The sequence below is a fragment of the Sus scrofa genome, chromosome 7 (genome assembly GCF_054392235.1).
Source record: "Sus scrofa isolate SSC_HxYL_T2T_F1_AM1 chromosome 7, Sscrofa_HxYL_maternal_Yorkshire_Landrace_v2.0, whole genome shotgun sequence".
NCBI classification, from domain to species: Eukaryota; Metazoa; Chordata; class Mammalia; order Artiodactyla; family Suidae; genus Sus; species Sus scrofa.
In genome coordinates, this window is record NC_139389.1 from 118,823,507 (window position 1) to 118,846,380 (window position 22,874).

Below are 22,874 nucleotides of genomic sequence, written 5' to 3' on the forward strand. Positions count from 1 at the left end.
GTATATTCAATATATGAGCATACACCAACTACTGATTACAAGTCACCAGGAATACACACTTTTGGTTTAAAAACATTGTTGAAAAGGATTTCATCACATGGAATCATACACAGGAAGCATTATTAGCAAATCTATCACTAACTTTAGTTTAAAAGGAAATACTAAAGTGAGCCTCATTTGGCTATTTCTGGGATCAGCTTTTGATAGTGACCAATGCTATTACATTGAAGCACCAATAAATGAATCAAGGCCTAAGCTAACTAGGTCCATATACACAATTTTCTATTGATTTAATTTCATGCAAAGATATAACTAGAATACTTATAAGGCTAAGTAAGTACAATGCTCTCAAGATCATCTACAATAAATATAAATTTTCATGTTAGGATGTTTGTAATATACAAATTATATATTACAAATTATATATTAGCAATATTTATACAATATATACAATTATATATTAGTGATTATAGAATTGCTACTTAAAGAAGTATACATAAACAGGTTCAGCAGGGAAAGTTGACCATTTGTTTTAAAATTTGAGAATTAAAACTCATAATCTCTGTAAATTGGTAGAGCCGCTATAGAAAGCTATGGAGTTTCCTCAAAAAAATAAAAGTAGAACTACCATTGATCCATGAATTCCCCTCCTGGATATATATCCAAGGGAAATGAAATAATTGTCTTGAAGATGCATCTGAACCCCTATGTCCATTGTAGTATTATTCACAATAGCCAAGACATAGAAACAACCTATGAGTGGATTAAAAAAAAAAAAAAAAAAAAAAAAGGAAGAAAACATGGTCTATAGAAACAACAGAATATTTTTCAATCATAAAAAAGAAGGAAATTCAGCCATTTTGACAACATGGATGAAACTTTAGGGCATTATGCTTAGTGAAATAAGTCAGAGAGAAAGGCAAAGACTCTATGATCTCACTTATATGTGGAATCTAAAACACCAAACCTACAGAAGTGGAACAGGGGGAGGGGAAGTTAGGGGTAAGTGGATAAAAGTGCTCAAAGGATAAAAACCTCCACTTATAGGATAAATACCTTTTTATGTAATGTTCAGCACAATGACTGTAGTTAACAGTACTACATTTTATATTTGAAAGTTGAAAGAGAGTAGATTTTAAAAGTTCTCATCACACGCACACAGTTGTAACTATGTGAAGTCATGGGTTTGTTAACTAACCTTTTTGTGGAAATTATTTTACAGTCTATACTTATGAAAACCTACACAGTGTTATATGTCAATTATATCTCTGTAAACCTGGGGGGAAAAAGAACCAGTTTTTTACATACATGGAGACGTCCCTATAGCCAGTTGGAGGAGAAACCCAAAACGTTTTAACAAGTGAAATATAGCCTTTTCTAAGTTTGTATCACTTGTAATGAAATGTTGAATGTTCATTAACTTTTTTTGTTTGGCTATACCCACAGCATGCAGAAGTTCCCAAGGCAAGGATTGAACCCTCGCCACAGCAGTAACAATGCCAGATCCTTAAACCACTAGGCCACGGGGAGCTCCATAATGTTCATTAACTTTTATGTGCTCTAATACACCTGTAGGCAGAAATCTTGTCTGTTTTTTCTACCTCTGAATCCCTGGTACCTAACAAAGGATACAACCCATACTAGACACTAAAAGGCAGTTGTTGAGTTGAATTTAACTATATTTTCTTTTAAAAAACAATTTTTAATTGATTTAACCATTTGATATATCACAAAATTTAAAGCTTTCTTGGACAGAATTTTTTTTTTCAGAAAAAGCTCAATTTTTCATTGCTAAAAAGGATAACTTCCTGATATACCCCACCAGTACATTTAAGATGAAAAATGTACCCTCAGATAATAGATTATGCTAATCTTCTAAATGTAATTTAGCATTTTTAGTCTTTTAAAAATGTAGGACTTAGAGCATAATCATTTCATTATTATAATTTAAAAATTTTATATAAATTTTACCAATAACTTAATTGGCGTTAAGCTGTTATTTCAAACAACAGTCAAATGTTCATGTTGGAATCCATGGTTCATGATAGCTTACTACTTTGTGAGCTTTTCATCTAGATGCTAGATCCCATCATCCTATTTACCGTGGCTCAAGAAAGAATCATTTTTATGAAAGGAAAGTACCAGATCACTGTGTTCAATGTTAGAAAACATAAAATATATTTCTAGGTCTTAAACACATCAATAATCTGTAGATAACCACAAAAATACCTTGAATTTCCACCAATTTTGACTAATTATTGTATGATGCAATTATAGAAACTATAAAGTAACAAAACATCTGACAGTAATATTTTCTATCTGTGTAGTACTTTATCTCATGTGATCTTAGCAACAAACCTATAAAAATGGTCTTAATAGCTTCATTTTACAGATAAGAAATCAGAAGCTCGAATGTTGATCAGAATGTTAGTAGTAGACTGTGGGATAGAACATTCTTTTCTTCCAGTTGGATCAGCTAAGTAATTGCTGTGGTATGAAACAATTTCAAATTCCAGTGGTTTGACTGAATAAGGTTTATTTCTTCCACGTGTGTGTTGACTGGGGCTCTGTCCAACATCATTGTCATCTTCATGCTGGGACCAAGACAGACAGAGAGGCCACAATCTGGAAAATTGCAGCTTGCTGGAGCAGGGCAGAGCACTCCAAGGATCCAAAGTGGTAATTAAATGCTCTAGCCTGGAGGAGAAGTGCATCATTTCCACTCCCAATTCATGGCACAGAATTAGGTTCAGAGCTCTACTGACCACAAGGCGACCAGGGAATTTATCCCTACCATTGACCAAGAGATAACATTTCCTAGTCTTTTGCTTCTCCCAGTACCTCCTGTCATACAGATCTCAATTCTTTCTAAGTAACTTAAAAGTAGCATCTCATCAGGGCAATGCAGAGGAGCTCTTGGATAAAGGTAGCTGTGAGCTTTCTTGCAGAGGCAATTTGACTGTAGAGGTTACGAATGTGACCTCTAGGGTCAGCCCATGGCTTCCATGTACATGTGTGTAGGATGTGCACTGTACAAGAGCTCCAGACCTGGGTCAGAAAACCTACCTCCTCAGCTCCCTAGCTGTGTTAACTTAAAATTGATATTTTAAAATGTCTAAGTTTCCTTTTCCCCATTGTTAAAGTTAGTATAGAAATAACACTTAGTTCAGAGGCTTGCTGGGAAGCGTAAGTGGATAAGGCATGTCAAATAATTTTCACAGGGCAACACCTAGCAAGCACTTAATTAAATTTGACCTTGGTTATTAAGAGCATTATTATTCTTTTCTTCATCAGTACCAAATAAGCCATTGCGTGAATTTTTTTAATCATTTCCTGAGGAAAGACTGCTGGAAGTGGAATAATTTCATGAAAGCTAATGAACCTTTTGAGGGTTCTTGACTTACTTTTACTTTAGTAATTGTCATGTCAATGTACCTTCCTAAAAACATTGAATAAGTAAGCCCATCTCACTGTGTCTCAATCATCACTGTGATTTCAAGCAAATGCTCCAGTTTTCCCTTCTGCCAGCTTTCTGGGGGTATTACAAATTTTATGTTAGTCATCAAAATTTCTATTTTCTGTGGACAAACTTTTCATTGAAGGAATAGGATGTCAGCCTTCATGCACTTCCCAGGGCATTGGAACAGAGACTTTATCAAACTATTGCTAAACTCAGCTCAGCTACTTATCAGTCAAATATCAGGTGATGAGTGCTGGGTAAAAGTAAAAATCGCTTTATTGAGGAAGCTGGCAAGGCTAGGTAGAAGGTGGACTCATGTTGCAAAGAACCAGCTCCCCCACTGGCAATCAGAGTTTTTAAAGGGGAGTTTCACAGGTTAACAGGTAGAGGGAGTGGGCTACATGCAGAATAGCACAGTTTAGCTCTGACAGTCATCTTAAAATTGGTCATGTGGTGGTCTGAGCAGCATTATCTTGATTGTTTTAAGCACAATTAATCTTTAATTCCAAGGTCCGTTTATTCCTATTTTCTTTGAGGACTGTTCTCACAACTGTGCAGTTTGTGTCATGCTACAAGCTGATCATCATGTAGTTAACTTCTTCTACTTAGAGGGGGCTAGGATATACTCAGAATGTTTCCACAGCCCTTGAGGAGGAACTAAAAGTCCTTGACTTTGTTTTATGACTACTGTTATTATTTCATCCTATTTGACTTCTTTTCTTTGCTTCTATATTTTTGGTTTCCATTTCTCTGATTAAAGTTATTCTTTAGCTAATATTTTTTTACAGACCAAAGGTAGGTAGAAGACATGGGGTGGGGGAATCTGTCCTGGGAAGACCCTGTAAGGTCCTGCTCAATTATAAATTCAGCTAATAGACAGCTAGGAACTTGAATACAATATCATCCCATTACTCATGAGAACTATCAAAATTTCAGAGGAAAGAGCATTGAAGGGGAAAAAATTAATTAAATATGCTGGCAAGTAGGAAAAGCTTAGAATTTTAGGTACAAAGTTGCAAGGGGCACAATAGAAAGTATTTACAGATGTCTTCCTAGGGTCTGTTGGGTCCCTAAACCCAGAAAAGAATAAACATGTAATCTTATACAGGATCTTAGCAATCTGTGGACACTTAGACCCACAGAAGATAGCTGGTTTGCCCCTTGTCAAAAGTACAAGAAACAACAATACAAATATGGAAGCCTTGGTAAAAAGCTGCCTCCTGTTTTATTTAATTATATCTGTTGGGATATCCATTTTAAAGGTTTTGACACAACTCTGTGATTAGAGCAAAGTTTCTGTACAAAGGCACCGTTTCAAACTAATTCCAAGAGACCCGGAGTAAAGTATCAACATTTTTTTTGAAGGTAAAAAAACCTAAGAGAGTCAATGGTAGTATGAGAAAGAGAGAGATTATATTTTCACAAATCTAATTAAATATTTTCCACCTTTGCAAGAGGTCCCTGCATATTAGAAGGTGGCTGCAGAGGAGAAATGTAGGAATATCTTTTGCAAGTCGGTGCTCAAATCTATTCAACATTATTATTTTTTCTCTTCAATGCCTTCTGTTGAGAGGATATCCACAGTGCCCTTTTCCACCATTTAAAAGTAAAACTTTTATTTTAACCTTTGAGGAAGCAAACTCAAGTGCAAATGTTCCTTCAGGTCACTGGTCTAAGCCTACGCTATTTAAACAGCTGTATATCAAATGAGAGAAGCGTTCAGATTCTTGCCTTGTTAGCAATGAGCCTTCTGAAGAGCAAGTCCCCAAATGTCACATTTCGCACTTAATCTACACACCAGCTGGGGGAAAAAAAAAAGGTGAGAAATTATCTTTCTTCTAAGGGTTTCTAAAATATTTCCCTTGTGTATTAAATAATCGTATTACTCAGATAAATACCTAAACTCCCCACATTTTTCCTACTATGAATGTTTGAGTCTAGAATATTCTATTACCAGTAATGACCCCTCCCAACACAAACACAATCACTGAAATATTTCAAGGTTTAAAGTTTTGGAGAGCCCTTCAATGAGTCATCCGTTAAAATTCTATATTTTCATGGGGAATGGGTTCTAAAATTAAACCTGCTGCTCTGTTTGGATTCTGAGATATTGTGTACATTTATTGGCCCATCTGCTTCTGAGAATGGTGTCCCAGGAGTCTCAGAGTATTAAGTCTGTGCCTTGAGTCATGCACAGAAGGGGAATGGAGATGTCAGACCCAAAGAAATTGTAGATCAGAGCAAGTGTGTTGATGTTCTATGAAAATTAGTTTATATTGGCCAAGCACTGTTGGGTTTTTAAAAATCTGCTCCGGCTGTTCACAAATCTGGAAAGTCAAGAGAGGAAGAACTAGAACTCTGAAGGCAAAAGAGTCAAAGAAAAAAGACATCCAGAGGCTGCCCAGTTCCAACTGTGAGTCTCTGTAGTTGAAGAGGAAAGCAAATCCATACGGGCTGAGGAAACAGTGAGCGGTCCAATAAGATTTTAACACTTTTCTGCCTCAAAGAGCTGATTAAATATGAAATCCTTCTAGCCAGGATCTGCCTACGATGGAATAATTGCAATCTTCTGACAGGGAAATGGAGATCAATAGTTAAAAGTTCTACAATGAAGATCAATATTTAGAAATTTTGATTTCTCCTTGTGGAGATGTCCATAAGGTGCAAAGCCCAAAGCCTTGGATGTCTTTTCTAGTTTGTTTGTTTGTTTTCTTTTTCTCCTTCTTCTAATGAGAAACGGAAGATGCTGTTGAAAATAAAACCGTACCGCTTGGAAACCACCATTTTAGCTTCCAGCAAAGGTAACAACAGGAGGCAAGTAATGGGAACTTGTTTATGAACCTTCTTCCCATTAAAATCACTGAAAGGGATTTGCCAACACAAAACATGTGGCTTCTGATTAGAGGGTGATACATATATCCTACCCCCCAAAAAAATGTATCTGTAAGAGTCTAAATTCATCGGAAAGTCATTTTTCTTCTCAAAAAAAGATATTTGGTCTTTAAATGAAATATGGGTACACACCTCTGCTCCCACACAATACCTGATTGTCATATGGAACAAAACTTTTTCTTCTCAGTAGATGTTCCTATTTTGCTGAGACATGCATAGCTTTAAATACATCTCACTGCCTGGTTTTCTGGTCACCGTGACTGTGAGGCTGTCTGAAACTACAGAAGTCTATAGAAGATTTTCTTTGATTCTTTTTCTGTCTGCCAACTATAATTCTATCTCTCAGCAATAATTCTACCTCATGTGTTCAGGGATTGAATATGGTGATGTTTAAAGTAGTAAAGCTTAGCTATGAAGGGTTCAGGTGTTTTACTCAATAAACAGTGTGAAAAGGCCAAAGCAAATCCTTCACCTATTTTCCAAGCAATGAATGATGGCATTTGCCCTAAAATCCTTTGGGCTCCACTATCCTCCTTATGTGAATCCCTTGCTCATCAACCCAATGGCCAGTAGTTCTTTATTTCTGATACATAAGAGCCTCTCTTGACACTTATTATGTTCTATTTGTACAATTTGTGTCCACATTTTATTTTCTTAAATACATTATTTTCCCAAAGGCAATGCATATTTATATTTATATTTATATTTTTTGTCTAGCAGTCAGTAGATTCTCAAATTAAAAAAAATAAAAATGCAAATGAGTAGGTCAAGGCATTAAATTCTCAAGAAGCATTTCCTCAGCTTCCATTAAGTTTAATTTCAGCATTAGTATAGTTTTGAGTAGTTGACTCAGTGAATGCTTTAAAATTGGGTCAAAGTGTAGTATTAAAAGTCACCTAAAGGATTCTAATGTAGAAATGAAATATTCTAACATAATTACAAATGATTGTATACTCCCCTCCCCCCCCCAAAAAAAAACCCAAAATGTGTTGGAGAGGAGAAAAAAAAAAAAAAAAAAAAAAAAAAAGCATGACTTATCTATAGGAACAACACTAGGATTTACAGAAATCTGGTATGTTTCCCTTTTATAAAACTGTGGCTGTGAGAAAAAATGGATTTTCCTATGTAAGGCAGCAAAGTGTGCTTTCCTTTTTACTTGAGGAGAGTTTTTTTGGTTTGTTTTTTTGTCAGGATTTTCTCAGGACGTGTTACTCAAACCAGGAACAAAAAAATCCCAATGAGATGAAAAAAGTCTTTATTTAAGCAAGTGTGGTTAATGAACTGCCCTTGGTCCCTGGTATATCAAAAAAAGAAAAATGATGACTGTGGCCTTGTCTTTGCTCTGTCTTCTAAAGCCAGATGTTCACGTTACTACAGGTAGATCATGGAGGCAAGAGGTGGGAACTTGGAGACCAGTTGTGTTCAGATAGTACCTGAAGTTTCCATCTATTTTGAAGCACCTGCCCCCTGCCTACCAGGTACACAGCCTGTCTGCTGTTCTTCCTTCCTTCTCTCCTTCTTACCTTCCTTCCATCCATACTGTCATGCATTCTGCCACCACCAGGACTCCAAAGACAAGCAATCCATGGAATCCATCCTGGAGGATTTCTTGCTGCAATTAGCCCTATATTTTTCAAACTTTAACATGCCTAAGCATCATCTGTGGATCTTCATAAAGTGCAGAGACAATAGGTCTGGGGTGAAATCCGAGTATCTGCATTTCTAACAAGCTCCCTCTCTGCATGCCCATGACTGCACTCTGAGACACAAGCTCTAGTATGGATCCTGGAAACGTGCGGTTGGTGGTGTCTGAAAATTCCAGAGTATGGGCCGTATCCCCAACTCCAGTTTTGAACTTGATCCCCCAGGAAATCCAAAGAAAAAAAATAACAAATTTTCCTCATTACCAAGAAAATGTTACAAATCCTTGGTAACCAAAGAAAGTGAATCTGTATGATCATCCTGATGAGTAAAGAAGAAATCATTAGTAAAAGTAACACATGGGTTATGAAGTTGGAGCGAAAGGTTAGGGATTTTTAAATAAACAGGAATACCTTGAACTGGATTTAGGCCCTAGTAAAATTTCAGTAATGAGCAATATTTTCCCAGATGTCTTGACCATTCCTTTTTTTGTGCAACATAAAGTCCAGAGGATCATAGGATGATACTATGTGGTGATAAACTTGTTTGATTACACTTCCCAGGTGCTGCTGACTCCAATTACCTTGGTGCTAAAATACTCTCTAATTGGGTGTAAAGCACACATCAGAGTTAATTATACTGTACACCACTATATGGGCTTGAAATAATTAAGAATGTTTCATTTCTCAACGGACCAAGAAAAAAAAATAGTACATGCATTTCAAGTTTCAATCCTTAGAGATTTCTTTGAAACTCGTGAGATCAGCTAGATATAAATATATATAAATTTCTAACCATAGAATCTTATGGAGACCATAAGCCTCTTATCATACGCTAGATGCTTTGATCTACAGAATTATAGTTGTCTATGTCTTATGAGGAGCATGTGCCCTTTGAAACTGGAGAAAGCAAAATATTATGGGAAGATGTGTTATAGTGAAAATTATACTATATTATGTATATTATACTAATTATACTATATTAGTCTCTTAAAAGTACCAGTCATTTAGAAGTACTAGTCACAGGAGTTCCCTCTGTAACACGGTGCGGGGGGGTGGTTAATGATTTTCCTTGTCTCTGTGGCATTGACAATTCGCTCCAGGTCCACCGCAGCAGGTTAAGTGTCTGACATTGCCTACCTGTTGCTCAGGTCACTGCTCTGCAGCTTGGGTTTGACCCCTGGCCTGGGAACTACCTTATGCTGCTGGTGCAGCTAAAAAAAAAGGAAAAATAACAAAATATTTAAAAATAAATAAAAGTACTAGTCATTTAAAAGTATTATTACTAGAAGTTCATCCTCACAGCAAAATTTGTATTAAGGCCGACTGCATCACAGAACATTGGCTATAGAATATATGGACAGTATTGAAAGAATTGGAAGATTAAAACTAAAATGATACCCAAATCCAAAAAAAAAAAAAAAAATCATGGAAATTCGTTAAGGTTGGAATTATCTATCACTAGGAGATCTAGCAACCCAACCTTAGAGCAAAAATGAAAGACACGCTCTTGACTAAAGTCTTCAGTGTTATTTATCCTAAAATACAAATATTTATCTATATGGATGTGTGTGTATATATATGCATATATATGTGTGTGTGTGTGTGTATGTACATATTCAGCAATTATCGATTTTGAAATTAACATGAGTAATTAATCTTATGAGAGGGCAAATAGATGGAGAAAGGTGATAGTGAGTTAAAAAGTCAGCAGCTTGTTTCACACATCCTCTTAATCCATTGTCCCAGGATTTTACGGTCATATTGACCTTTCCCATGTTGGATTACCTCTTGACCTTGGTGGACTGATTCACTGTATCTATAAGGCTTTTCCTGTTGCAAACATCTCTCTGGTCACTAACTGGATCATCCATGCTGTTACTGGTTTATTCCATTACATTTCACCTTTCCAGCTTCATTCATCACTTCTCCTATCTCACTGTACCAATAGTTCATGCTCCTTTGAACCAACACTTTTTGCTATTACTCATCCTATGCACGGCATGGCATTTCTCAGCAACTCAATGTAAAATCATAACATCTCAAAATTGGTGCATTTTATAGCTGCTATAAAATAAAGATCACAAGGTGTCTTAGATTCTTCTGTCTGTTAAGTCATTTCAGAGGTCAAGATTTTTGATAAGGATTTCTTTATCTTCTCTCCCCAGAATATTTGATAAATCCAAATATTTGAGTACTTTTTTTTTTAACCAATCAGTATTGGAATCTAATTTTAATTAGTTTTTCCATATAACTTCAACGAACCATTTCACTAACCTGAGCCCCCAAATCTGAGAGAAACCAGTGGTTATGATTTTTCAAACTTTTATTTGTCTTTGGCACCACTGTTACTTTAGGATCATAAAGTATTTATAGAAGTAAAATTACTTTGATAAACAGATTCTTGACTCAATAGTTTTACCACATAGCATTAGCAAGAATCAATGTACCTGTAATTTTCCCAGTTTGTAGATAAAGATTAAAGTATTTAGAATACTTATTGACTTTCTACTTGTTATTTCTACAAATTCAGTTCAAATCCAAGAGAAATTAGGATTCCAATTACAAAGATAAGTAGAGGGCAAAAGATGAACCTGCACTGATGCCCTCATTAATCTTAGAAGCCAGATAATTAAACTTTATGATGAAAAGAATAAGTACCACTGCTTATATTGACTTTAACCATATTAATTTACCAAAAGTGGAGTATAGTATTGTAATAACAAGTAAAGTCACTTTTCCCATGGTAAAATTTATTCATTTTCATTTCATTCTCTACTGTACCCCAAACTCTTGAGATTTCTAAGATCTAATTAAGTCATGTAACATTGTACATCCCTAGAAATGTTGATATAAGTATTTAATGACTTGTAATTCCTTTTTATGTTAATGCTATTATGCCTGTCTTCTTTGATTCATCCCATAAGCATTTATTAAGCATCTTCAACATGCCAAATATTGGTGATACAAAGTCAGGGAGACTCAAGACCCAGGCCATCAGAACTTCTACTCCACTAGATGCAATAGGAACTTATTAAATAATCACATTAGGAGTTCCTGCCATGGAACTGAAAATGAATGAATCTGACTAGCATCCATAAGGATGCAGGTTTGATCCCCAGCCTTGCTCAGTGGGTTAAGGATCCAGTGTTGCCATGAGCTGTGGTGTAGGTCACAGATTCAGCTCAGATCCCGTGTTTCTGTGCCTGTGGTGTAGGCCAGCAGCTGCAGCTCCCATTCGATCCCTAGCCTGGGAACATCCATATGCCAAGGGTGCAACCCTAAAAAGACAAAAAATAATAATAATCACATTAATATACTAAGGTAAACTACAGAACAATAGATGAATACCAGATTTAGTGTGAAGATTAAGAGAGTCCTCTTTAGGAGTTCCCATCGAGGCTCAGTGGAAACAAATCTGACTAGCATCCATGAGGATGTAGGTTCCATCCCTACCCCCCTCAGTGAGTTAAGGATCTGATGTTGTCATGAGCTCTGGTGTAGGTTGCAGAAGAGGCTTGGATCTGTTGTTGCTGTGACTGTGGTGTAGGCTGGCAGCTACAACTCTGATTCAACCCCTAGCCTGGGAACCTACCTATGCTATGGATGTGGCCCTAAAAAGACAGAGAGTCCTCTTTAATTAAGTGGCATTGGAATGAGAGATGAACAGAACTATGTAACCAAGTGAAAGGGAAGTCCTACTTTGCAGACAGAAAGGAGCACACTGAAGACCTCATGGTCAAAGGAAGTGTGTTGCATTAAAGACCACTGACAAAGACAGTGAGGGGGGCTGTGCTCTCAGTGTGTTGATTTCACACTCTCCAACTCTCCTTTCTATCTGCCCCACTCCTATCCCACCATCATAAGGCAGCTGGCTTTGAAAATGCAGTTACTAGATCTCCTGGGGGTGGAAGACTTGCCCTCTTTGGCCTCGTCAATTCAGGCTAAGACCGAAAACCTGCTGTCCATCCACACAGGTGCACTGTCCTCACCGAGACTCACTTTCTCAGCATCTACAGGGTACTTGTTACACCCAGAATAGAGCTGACAGCACACAATTTCATAATGGGGCCTGTGCTAGAAAAACAACTAAATGAAACTCTGAGGGCCAAAACAGATCCAATTACCCCAAATTCTGTGCTGAAGCAGATTGCATTGTAGCTGGCCTTGGATGGAGTCTCAGAATCTAATAATAATTTAAAACTAAAGACAAACTGCTGTCTAGAAGAGATTTTGAAGGGTCTTTTAAAAAATGCTTTACAATGAAAAATTATCAGAGTTGCAATTTAAATTGCTCTCTTCCATTTTTACTGTAGGGGTTAATAGGAAGGTTCAGAAAATACATTCCTTTATATGTGGGCAGAAACCTACGTGTTATAATCCTTGGAAGTACAATTATAAGACATGGACCTGTAGAAATGGGCTCCACATGGGTGGTGGATTAACACACCCTTTACAAAAATAAATTAAAAATGATAGTTTTTTTCTTTTTAAGGCTGTACCTATAGCATAGGTATGTTCTTGGACTAGGGGTTGAATTGGAGCTGCAGCTGCCAGCCTATACCATAGCCACAGCAATGCTGGATCTGAGCCACATCTGCAACCTAAGCTGCCACTTGCAACCCACTGAGCAAGGCCAGGATCAAACCCATATCTGCATGGCTACTATGTTGGGTTCTTAACCCCCTGAGTCACAACAGGAACTCCAAGATAATAGCTTTTAGATAAAGATAATAAATACTAGATTATAAACCCCACCTAGATCATAGCGTATGAGCACAGCAAATGTTCCTTAGGAAAAAGTAAATTTGCTAAATAGAAACAATAATGAATAATTTAATGTATGTCTAGATGCCCCTGAGGTTATAGGCAACACCCTAAACATTTAAACTAGAGTGAACTTTAATGGAAACTATGGACTTTGAGTGATAATGATGTGTCGGTGTAGGCTCATCAATTGCAGCCTATGTGCCACTCTGGTGGGAGAGGTTGATGTTGGAGGAGGCTATGCTTGTGTGGGGGCAGGACGTATATAGGAAATCTCTGTACCTTCTGCTCCATTTTTCTATAAACCTAAAAATGGTCTAAAAATAATGTCTATTTTTAAAAGTTTAGAAAATGTACTCTGGTGAAATTATCTGAATTGTTGTAGAAACCATGTTATTTTTGTCATCATGGAACTTTGGTTTTAGAATATCAGCATCGTAAGGCTGTTCATCTACCTCTAGCTCAATGGATCTGCTAAACATGTCCTGAGAGGGGGGGTATGGCTGAACCATCTCAGGTACCTCTGCATGTGTTTTCATTGACTCCACACAAAAGCCACATGAAATAGGTCCTGCTTTTAGTCTCAATTTATATAGGGGCATAGAGTGAGGTTCAGAAAGATTAAATAAATTTTAAAAAATAAAAAATTAAGGCTGCACAGATAGCTCTGTCACAGAAATAAAAATGATTCTTGCACACATCTAGGTAGCTCACTCTTAGACTTGGGTTTTCTTTTCTTTTTTCCTTTTTTTTTTTTTCTTCCCTGTGGATTTTTTTTTTTTAATTTTATCGAAGTAAAGTTGATTTGCAATGCTGTGATAAATACTGCTGTACAACAAAGTGATTCAGTTATACATGTACACACATGCATTCTCTTTCAGATTCTTTTGCCACGTAGATGATCACAGAATATTGGGTAGAGTTCTCTGTGCTACTCGGGTATACAGAACGATTGACCAATGGGGATAGGCCTGGCTTTTCTTAGGGGAGGATAAATGAGAAACTGAAAGAAAGAATCTCTTCTTATTCAAATATACTCCTAGAAAAATGGGATGTGGGGACAGCTCATAAAAATAGATTTGAAAATAACTAGAAATTTTTATGCCAGATGGGACCATTAGATCATGAAGTAAGCCCAAACTGGGTTAGAAAAGATGCACAAAAATGTCTCCTTTGATTATCTCGCTGCTGTTGAAGACCTAGATACACTTCTCTTCTGGATATGCTTTGGGATGAATCTAGTTTCATGTCCATGGATAGAAATAAAATAATATTCTAGGCCCAGGGAAACCTATGAACAAAGGTACAGTGATGTGGCCATGCATAGTCAGGGCACAGCAGATTGTTGTTCAAAAAATTAAGAGGATTGGAAGTTTCACTATGGCACTGCAGTATAAGGATCCAGCATTGCCAAAGTTGTGGCACAGGTCGCAACCATGGCGTAGTTTCGATCCCTGGCCTGGGAACTTCCATATGTCAGGGGTGCAGCCAAAAAAAAAAAAAAAAAAGAAAGAAAAAAGAAAAGAAGAGAATTATGAGGATGGGAATAACATATACACAGTTCTATACATAACATCGATAATTAACAAGGACCTACTGTAAAGCCCAGGAAAATCTAACCAAAATTCTATAATAACCTATATGGGAAAAAAGAATGGATCTATGTGTATGTGTAACTGATTCAATTTGCTATATACATGAACCTAACACAACATTGTAAGTCAACTCTACTGCAATAAATTTTTTTTAAAAGATAAATCTTCACAGTCACCTTGAAAACTTCCAATTCTCTTTTCTACAGTAATTAAAATTAGTCACAGATAATTCTTATGAAAACCCCTTCAAAAGTTTCTGACTCTAGTGTGACTTGGTCTTATCACATTAGGACAAAAGAAAGGCTTTGTCAGTATCCTCTAGGAGTTTGCAATCTGAAGAGAAGAAAGAAGTATTAAATCAGGCCCACATGAACCAAGAAAGACAAATGTTTTAAATGTTAAGGTCAGTTTATGGACTATGGCAAAGTGTGGCGTTTACAGGAAAATCTTGGGGGGAGGAAAAGAAAAACCACAGTAACCTACATGATCTCCCCAACTTCCTAGGGTATCTGGGCCAAGTTCCATATTTGATCAAAAGAAGTCCAATTCACTAATTTCTGCTCTTGGGAGAATACATGAAGAAGTAGGTGGAAAAAAAAACAAGATAAATTCTTCATCTTCTTTTTCACAACTAGAAGAAAAAAATATATATATTTAATCCCATCTGGGAACTGTAGCCATTTTTCAAAATCGATTTTTAAAGACACGGTTGTCTTGTGTTTACCTTCCAGGTGTCTACTTTCTCAAGGTAACAAAAAGGTTCACAAGGATTCTTATCTCAGACTGATAAACAGATGCAAACAGAGCCAGACCTATCTGGGCTACCACAAGGCCTGTTTGACTAATTGCCCTGATAGATCATTCTCCTGATGCCCGATGTTGTTATTGCACCCAGCATAGCTGAGATAGCACATGTTTAACCCCTGACCTTCCAGCTGCCTCCACCTCATTGCTCTGGAACGAACCAGCCTCCATCATCACTTCCTCCCCATGGCAGCCAGGGAAAGAGATCTGTTTCTAAGCAAATAGCAGAGGCTCTGACCCCGTCATGAGTCACCAGTCTGTCCACCCACCTCCAAGATTCCCCTTTTATATATTTATTCAGCTTGTCAGAGTTCCTGGCAAAGAGGATAATGATATTTGAGGTAAATAGGATTCATGCTAACTCTGGGAACTGTAATTCCATAAATCTGAGATATCCTACATGGCTTCTATAGGCTTCATATAAATATATAAACAAATCCATTTCACCCTACCCCCTTGTAAGGTAATTTTAAAGCAAAAAAATGATAAAAGAGCAAAAGCCACAGAAGGAACAAAGGAAAACTATGCCAGGGTCATTTGTTCTAATGTAGGGAAATACCTAATAATTCTGTACCTTAGGGCACTAATTTAAATTACTGTAAGACAGGCGAAATACTATTACTAACATCAGAACTGAGAAGCAAATGTATTTTATCTCAGATAGGTCATCTTTCTTTTATTACATGCTTCACACATCTTATTCACAGGACATACACTGATCAAGTTTTAACAGATACTGCCAACACATGGTAATTCAGCTGCTGACAGTCCTGGCTGAGCATTGCTGTGAAAAAATTTCACATTACACAACATTATAGAAACATTAAATGGGAATAACACCCTGGCAAGTGATAGTTTTTACGACCAGTTTTTTTGTTAATTAATGAAATTATGCTGTCTTTACAGAGAGGCAGAAAATATATGGAGAAAAAGAAAAGCATAACCATTGTGAAGTATATTTGCATTTCTGTGAATTTTCTTTCAATATCTCAAACTTAAATAGACATGTAATATTATAGGCTATAGCACCGGGAAAAAAAGATTCACTTTGGTACATACTGCGTTTCAGTTTTCACTCAATGATTTAACATAGAATCAAAGCACTATGGCTTAATTATAAAAAATGCTTCTATCTTCCCAACATTTTTTTCAGCCAGGTCTTTAGATTTGTAAAAACTTTTCAACCGAAAGGAAAAAAGCATATTTGTTTTGTAAAATCAATTGCTGAATGCTAATATTATCAATCATTATTATCCTTCCCACATAATAAACTGATTTTTTTCCTCTGTCCATAAAGAAAGCCTGAATGCAATGCTTGAAGTATTGAGTGGCTTGACAAGACATTGAATATGCCCAAGGGACAAAAAAGATAAACAAGCTAAGATATGTAAGTCTTTGGGTTTGCTTTGAAGGAGAACATGAGACAGAAGAGGACTTCACTGTCAGATGGTCTTGGTTTAGTCTCATGTAGGCAGCTTCAAGCCTATTTTTCTGAATCCCAGTTTTCTCTTGAATGAATTAACATAGCTATTCTAACCAGCCTTTTCTGAAGTTCAAATAGTGTAAAGTGCCTGGCACAGTGACTAGAATTGAAGAAGTACAAATACTTGATTGATTCAAAGCCCCTTCCTGCCCTTTCTTATAAAACTGACCAGTGACTCTACTCCAATTTATCTTCAAGCTACTTTGAGAATAATTTAGCTGAACTCACATGAGTTTTAGGAACTGTGCCCCCTTGACAGATAGCTTATCTTCTGAAAGGACACTAATGCTAAACATTAACAAGTACTGTTCCATTGAAAAATATAAGGACACTTAGATAAATTTCTGGAAGAAAAGACAGACGTTAAATCCCTTTTGTTTGTTAGCCAAATTTGAAAAAAAAGAAAAAAAAAAAAAGCCAAACAACAGAATCATATGGCGATAAAGTTCAGAGGCCAAAGATGTGGCAGGACAAAAATTAACAACTCGGGCTCTGATGAGGAGCAATTTTGGACTTCTCCATTCAGAAGGAAACCTATGAGGGAGTTCCCTTGTGGTGCAGCAGATAAAGGATCCAGCATTGTTGCTGCAGCAGCTCAGGTCGCTTCAATGGCTTGGGTTTAGTCCCTGGCCTGGAACTTCCACATGCCATGGGCATGGGAAAAAAAACAAAAATAAAGAGGCAAATCTCTGGGGAACAATCACAGAAACCTATAAAATGGGATAATAATATTTGTTTCATAGAATTGTTTGCTATGATGAAATGAGATAATGCCAGTAATGTAATTTAACAGAGAAGACAGACTTAACGAAGATATTTGAATGTATGTAGTACTCATATTAATAGTGTGAAATGCTTCTCAAGTAATTGAGAATATTTTCTTTTTAGAGTATTAGCATTCTCACACTCTCACAGACTTAAGTCTCTTCACAATCATCTCTTAAATGTTAATTCATGGTGATAAAGATGTCTTTGCCAATTTCCCCTTTCCCATCTCTTATCTAACTCCCAACCAGTGGCACCCATTCAAGTTAATGTCAATACAGCATCCATGTCAGGATGAGATCCAGAATGTTGGATTAACAAGAAAATACTCCTCTCATGTGTTTTATGATTTATATATGCAAAGCCTAAAATTAATCACATCTCCAAACATTTGGATCCAATAATGTAGAGCACTGGGCAAATAATTTACCAGATTTTCAATGAATCCAAAATATGTTTGACAAATGTGGAAAAAAAAAAAACGGAACTAGCATTTTTCTACACCTGGTGTCTGTTTACTTATCTACCTTTCTTTTTTTATGATATTTTTAATTTTTTTCTAGTTATTTTTGGCCATGCACACAGCATGCAGAAGTTCTGGGGTGCCACAGCAGTGACAACATCAGATTCTTAACTCACTGCGCCACCGGGGAACTTCTCTAACTACCTTTATATCTATCTATCTATCTATCTATCTATCTATCTATCTATCTATCCATCGTCTATTTATATATCTAATCAAGTACAGCATTTTAAAATAATAGGTTCACAAGGGATGTTTGTTTTTCAAACTGTGCAGTTTTCTTTGCAATAGAAGGAAATTAACTATTTAGTGCTGGGGAAGCATTTAACTCAAAGTACCCATTACCTTGCCAACGCCTATACAAATACATTTGTGAAGAAATGACTTCTTAATGTACTAACAACCAACAGACACCACATTGCTCAGGGACAACATATTTTTGGGTTCAAGAGTTTAACATCCCAGTGATGATATTTTAAACCACAGCTCTCTTTTAAATACATGTAAATAATTGGATTTTCTTCTACACTGAAAAACAGTGTCAGATAAACGCTATAAATCTGAAAGCAGAAAAGTAGGAAAGAAAGAGTAATTTACATGCCACAATGGAGGGTTTCACAATTTTGTTTAACAAAACATATTTTACCCTCCTTACACCTTGATCTATAGGACCCCACTGATTACAAGGCTGTAAATTGTGTGAAGAGCTCTGCAGAAAATCATAAAAGGGCAGCGAGGGGGCCTTATATCACAGCGTCACTTGGTCCCTAAGACCCAACCAGGACTTTGATATTTAGTTTAAACACAACCATGTATTTTTATTAACAATGAATAGAGCAACTTGTTTCAATTTCATAAGCCCAATGCACCAAAGCTGGTGAGATTTCTATTACCCATGACCTGGATATTAATCCTTTGAATTTAAAAAAAAAAAAAAAAAGGTTTCCATTTTTCAAATGTTGACTTGATGCTGAAACAATGAGAAAAACTTTCCCAGCAAATTTGGCACACTGAACTGGGAAATATAAGTGACCATTCTTTTTTCACCAGAAGAGCTATTAAAATGCTTTTGATACAGGAAATACTTTTCCCCCCCAGATATTAGAGGATATCTTCAGGAAACTCAGCAGATTAATTACATGAGCCCTGGCTCAACTTTATTTAGAAGTAAAGCATAAGATTTGACACTCCTCCCAGAATGTAAAAATTCTCTTTTTAGTATTTCGTAATGCTGGTATTTCTTGTTTGAGTATTTTACTGTTGGCTCAGAAACTAGTGGCAAGGAGTTTTTCCTTTTCTTTTTTTTTTTTTTAATTTTTATTTTTCTAGTAATGGGCCAGGGGGAGATTAGAGGAGAATGTTAATTAAATTTGCATGAATTTTTAACAGGAAACAAATTTAAAAGCAGTAATGTCTTTTCTAAATTCATGAAGCGATAGGCCTAAGGCCAGACGTTTTGAAAACTTTCAATTTCGGTTGACTTATAATGACTTTGTACAAGTTGTTTTTCAATAGATTTCTGCATAAGAAAACTCTGTTCCAAAAAATCAGGTGCCTCTTCATTCTTTGTTGAGTGGAGAGTATTCTGTGTTTGGCAGAATTTCTACAAAAGCCAGAATGCTGCCTGCCTTTTCTAAGAGATCATCTAAAACAAGTTATTTCCTTACGCTTCCAGTGGTGACATTAAATTAGAGCTTGTATCCATTGTGCCAAAACTCAAGCCCATTGCTTGTGGCTGAGATTTAGAATGCTCACAGAGGAAAGTACCTATTTCACAATTACTGCTCTAAGTCCAGGGCTGAGCCTTGAGTGGTCAAGGGGGCAGGGGAAGGTGATGGAAATAGAAAAAATCTTACCTCTACTCTTAAGGTGCATATTTTCCTCTTCCCACCCCCTGCCCCCTGCGTTTTAGGGCTGCACCTGCAGCAGATGGAAGTTCCCAGGCTAGGGATCGAATCTGAGCTGCAGCTACCAGTCTATGCCACAGCCACAACAATGCCAGATCCGAGCCGTGTCTGAGACTACTCCATAGCTCATGGCAATGTCGGATGCCCTACCCCCCTGAGCAAGGCCAGGGATCGAACCCACATCCTCATGGACACTAGTCAGATTTGTTTTCACTTCACCACAATGGGAACTCCCAGGAGCATGTTTTCTGACTGGGAAATTTAAAGTGATGTCATCTAAACAAGAACCTGTTTCTGAAGCCTCATTCCAAGTATAGGCTGAGGCGACAGTGCAGACAAGAAGGTTCAGAACAGGGAGAGCATTGAGGTATGAGACACAGGCTTCTCCTGGAAGAGGCTAGGCTGAGATGCGTCTCAAAGAAGATGTGGAAGATGAGCTGGCTGACTGGGAAGGGCCAAGTCAGAGGCAGAGCTCTCTGGCCTGTGGGTGTAGAGCACCGAAGCCACAGTTCTCTCTGCCTGCCTTCGCTCTCTCTATTTTCCCACCCGCTCCCCAGGCTCCTAGAAGCATTCTGAAAAAGAAATGGGAAAAAGTGGTGTAAATGTAGATTTGTGCTGAGACATGCCACGTCTTCAGACCTCAACGCTCAACGCAAGCACCACAGTAAAAGTATATATTCGAAGTTGCTCCTGATCCACTTCCCGGTGAAGAAAACCCATGTAATGCTCACTTCTCTGCGTTTCATTTTCCTCACTTGTGAAAGGGAGCTCAATGATACAATCATAAGGAGTAATGCCTTTGCTGAATACAAAGAATTGAGTAAGCACCTGGTACCAAAAAAGCACTCGAGACCTACCCACAGTCAGTATTATAATTAGGACGTTCATTCCCAAGCATAGAGATGCCTCGGGCAGCTTACGTGATGCACACAATACTTCACCTTCAATTCTGCAGTAAAGCAGGGACGAGGGTATGTTAACTTAGAGATGTTGTGTAATTTGGAGAGTGAGTTCTGAGATTCTATATTTTACCCTTACCCACCTTCTCCCTGGGTTACAAGTACAATGCTAAATTTTTGTTTGTTTGTTTGTTGGCCATGCCCAAGGCATATGGATGCTCCCGGGCCAGCGACTGAACCACTGCCACAGCAGCAACCCGAGCTGCTGCAGTGGCAATGAATCCTTAACCACTGTGCCACAAGGGAACTCCTACAATGATGCTAAGTTTTAAGAGGAGCCCGGGGTTTTACTTGGGTCCTTGATGGGTGACTTTGTTCCTAGACTATTGGAGCATCTATGAGGGAATGTGAGAGTCTGAAATCACTCAACATCCTCAAGGATCCCACAGAAAATCATTCAAAGGACAAACAGATGCAAGGGATAACCACGGAATATCTTACCAGCTAAGACAGTTTGTTTCCTAACAAAGAGCAAATGTGATATAAAAATGACAATCCCAGCATGTGAGACTGTACCTTACCACTCACAATTTTAGCCTTTGTTTTTATTTCAAATGAAACACTTGAAATTTTCCATGGACTGATGCCTTTTTAAGAGACTTCACCACACATTTTTAGATCTAATAGTAGTGTTTTAAATGAACTGGATATGAGAATACTAAAAACAGGTTTTTTAATGTTAAAACCTCCTAGGGTCTTGGCCTGTATATCCATTTTTCAAAGCTTTACCTGGCTACCTCGTTTCCTACAAGCACCAGCCTAAGCTGAGAAACGTTAAAGGTGGCATTTCAAATAAAATGCCCTCAATATGTTTATTTCCATGGGTAATTTGCAACAAATCTGGAAGAGCTCCTTTTGCCAAATGAAACCACTGCAAAAGATGATTTTTTTTTTTTAAGAACAGGTCCTAGTCATGAATCTATAAAGAAATTCTACTAGTCAAAAGAAATTACCTGTAGTCCTATGGGTCCTATAATTCTCGAAAGGTCAGGTACTCTGTTCCCACAAATGTTGGCCGATGCAGGGAAAGCGGTAACCTGCTGAGAAAAACCAAGAAGAGAGGAATTCTCAGCTTGGTTCTGGCTGCAAGATTTCCTATTAGCCTGGCCATGCTGTTTAGACACCAAATTTACATTCCCTTGAAGGAAAGAAAAACAAATTTGAAACATGGCAGTCCCTGCTTCCCAGAAAATCAAGTTGCTTTTAAGTAGAGTAAGAACTGATCAGGTGGTTCTCTTATTTCTCTAAGCCAAACATTCATTTTTCAAAAAAAAAAAAAAAAATATATATATATATATATATATATATATGAGGGGAAATCAAACACATAAAAGCAAATATAGGCTCTGAAACAGGATTAGACTACAAAGGAGAATTTTTAATGACACCTTTAGAGTCAAATGTTTTTGCTAACTAATTAAAGTAATCACAAACATCATTACATAATTTCATGTGGGCCAGCAGAGGTGAAAATGGCCATTCTCTAAGTGTTATTTTGGTTTAGATTTGAGGGTTGGAATTTAGTTATGCTGTGAATGGAGAGACTAGGCAGCATTTCCCAAGCACAGGTGGACAGTCTGCTTATGGTCCATGTCTAAATTTTAAGCCATCTGTGGCGAAATGAAAAAAATAAAACTAAACACAATCTTCTGAAACCCAAATGCATTTAATTGAAACAATTATCATCATGTGCTTTCTACCTTTTTGGTTCCATCTTTAGGAAATATTGGTGATCGTAAATGTCAGTTGTTTTTCTCTCCTCATGACTTTAATGCATATAATCTCTAAAACTATCATTTTTCTCATTTACAAAATTCACGTCTCTCCTCATGTCTTTAATGCATATACTCTCTAAAACTATCATTTTTCTCATTTAAAAAATTCACATTCCAATGTATACTGGAGGTGTTGATCTTAGCATCATTTAGAATGGCTTAATTCACCAAAAATTATGCTTTTTTCCATCTGCCTTTGGGATGAAAATGTAGCAAGTACACGTGGATAATATGGCTCATCGTGTGTTTGGGGAGGTGGACATCATTATCTGTGTGTGACAGAGGTAGAGTCATGCTGTGACAT